We start from the raw sequence: 2,684 nt of genomic DNA on the forward strand, positions 1-2,684 counted from the left end.
GTGTGAATGGGGTGAAAAGATTGTTGGAAAAGTTAGATCTATCCTTTAAATCGGAACAAGTAGATGAGGCATAGGCTGCATATTTACAATTTAGCAATTTCAGCATTAAAGATGGAATGTCTATGAAAGGCTATATGTTGGAATTTGAACATTTAAATAGTACCGCTGAACTCCATGGGATGAAACTACCAGATGTCGTTTTGTCTTTTTTTGGGGAAACACTGATAATTATTGTTTGTTTAGTGTTGCCACACACACCCGATTTAATTTTTTGGCAACACTGATAATTAGTTTTTTTCTGTTAATTACTGTATTTTCCTTGCGCCGCCTCTACGTGATATTTACTCGCAAAGATCACTAACTCTCAAAGAAAGACTGTAACAACACAGAAAAAAACTTTCAAACCCCAAAACTGAAGAATATTGAATCCAATGGCGACCACAAACGTCATTGAGCTGGTCGAAGAGGTACGACGATCCGTTGTAATCCAACTAAAAGGGAATGTGAAGCACATAAATGTCTCAACTTTCATGGAGTTGTTTGGGGAAGGTGGTCCCTTGGAAGCCGTCTTGAACGACGAAGAAGGGGTCATCACCGAATCATTTAAAGATGTCGCATTCATCAGATATCAGTAAAAGTGTTAGTGTATATATATGAAGTTTTTTAATGATGTTGAATATGTGTGTACTGTTTAGATTCGCTTTGAGCGGTGACAGTTGTCTATTGACTCTGGCGATTTTAAATTACTAATAATAAATAGGCAACACAAATTTAGTTTTGAACTTTAAAGGAAGTGACAGTCTGGAAAAAATAAATCCAATAATGAAACATTCTATAATGTTCCAGGCTTTATAATTAATAATGCTCATTTTTAAATCTCAACCAATGGTATTTATTTTAATGGGAAGCCAAATCCATAATAACATCAAACAATAGCTTTCTATACTGTCAAGTATCATTGTTTATCCATCATCTGCATGTTGCACAACTACTACTAAACTAAAGTAACACATATGCAGCAAGCAAATTTTTAAAGCCAAACAATTATTGCCAAAACATTTTATTAAAATGTCTGCAATGATTAAAATGTCTACAATGAAGTACAAACATCATGCTGCATTGCAAAATTGTAACATTGCCCAATAATTTGTTTTCAATAATGAAAACAACTTTTATCTTGCTTAATTTATTTGAAAATCCAGGAAAGTGAGCAAACCACTTAAAAAGTCTTGCCCAACCAAATGGAAGGTGTAAGTTCGTAAGTATTTTATTGACATTTTATTAATCCCATCGTCTTGAGTTACAAAAACTCAACCGTTCTTTTAACTCAACCGTTCTTTTATCAGATTTTTCATAACAAGCATTTGGACCAATCGATATCTGTTCAGATCACTTTATTCAGCAGCATCTGCAGCAATAACAAAGAGGAACATCTGTAAACTTTGTTCACAATATTGTTTCTTTCTTTTGTATCTACAGAACCTAACTTCAGTTTGTATCTTCACACTCGTTTGTTCAACCCTAATTGTTGTTTGTCACGTTGTTAATAAACTGCAATTTATGGCAATACCCTAATTGTTGTTTGTCACGTTGCAATACCCTAATTGTTGTTTGTCACGTTGTTAATAAACTGCAATTTATGGCAATTAGGAGGACATTATGCATCTCCTGGGTACTCCCAAATATTTAAAAGAAATATAGAACCTCCTTGCTTCACTGGAAAGTTAAACTCCTGGTTGCAGTTGCCACAAGTGAAGATGATCATAATTTCCCCCAATACCGAATGTTCTGCACTTTTTGTTGCATTTAGTAAACTTTTCGCCACGCAGTGTGGTCATGGAATGTACCGGCTGTTTTAAAATAGAAACATAAAAAATTGAGTGTAGGTCAAATTAAACTTTTTGCGTCTTCTTTTAAACTAACAAAATGAATGAATAAGTTTAACATCTCGTGCCAGCTTACGAGTTACCATGTATGTTACTTTGTGGGTAATTATTTTTTGGGATTTTTTTATATATTGCTGTTAATTTGGACAACCCATTAGTGACCACTGGGTTGGAGCAATTGCCGTTAAGTGTCTTGCCCCAAGGACACATACGCCCACAATGGTAGCAGCGACGAGCATTGGCGTAGAGTTTTGCAATTGCGTGGGAGTGCGGCAAACACGCAAACACAATTTAATTCGGATGTATCTTAACGCAATAGTTAGACCATCTACGCGACAGGAACACTTATCGCAATGTAACGTGGTTTAATTTGCAAGTGTAATACCGCTCGATATTTTAGTAGCCTGGACTTTAATTACTTGGTCGGCTGCGTAACAAATCATATAATGTTAACGTAAGTTACCTATTCGTGCAGTTCTGACGTAACAAACAGTTTATTTTATCATAAATCCCGCATTTATACAGCCAAGAGACATTTGCAATTGTGACGTAACATAACTAGCTATTTCGCAATAATAAGAATTGTGACGAATGCGTATTACGTGAGCAATGTAAACCAGTATTTCGACACATGTATGTTCGGGAATTACTTGCAAACCAGGCATTCTTAAACCGCCACTAAATTCCCGGTAATTTCAAAAGAGGAAGTTGGTTGCCTCGGTTGCCATAAACTGCGATCGGTGTCTCGGTCATCGCCGATAAGTTTATAGTTTTTAAACTAGCTTCGTTAAAATTTGT

At 35.6% G+C, this 2,684-nt stretch overlaps 1 long non-coding RNA gene across 1 annotated transcript in view; it reads right to left on the reverse strand.

Annotated features, from left to right (window-relative positions):
- Positions 1 to 1,371: 1,371 nt before the first annotated feature.
- Positions 1,372 to 2,684, reverse strand: part of LOC113475304 — a 4,602-nt gene continuing 3,289 nt past the window's right edge. The window contains exons 2-3 of the long non-coding RNA XR_003397052.1: positions 1,705 to 1,850; positions 1,372 to 1,408 (exon numbers count right to left, since the gene is read on the reverse strand). This is a non-coding gene — a long non-coding RNA (uncharacterized LOC113475304). The remainder of the gene's footprint in view (positions 1,409 to 1,704; positions 1,851 to 2,684) is intronic.

Source organism: Ciona intestinalis, unplaced genomic scaffold (assembly GCF_000224145.3).
Source record: "Ciona intestinalis unplaced genomic scaffold, KH HT000196.1, whole genome shotgun sequence".
Classification (NCBI taxonomy): domain Eukaryota; kingdom Metazoa; phylum Chordata; class Ascidiacea; order Phlebobranchia; family Cionidae; genus Ciona; species Ciona intestinalis.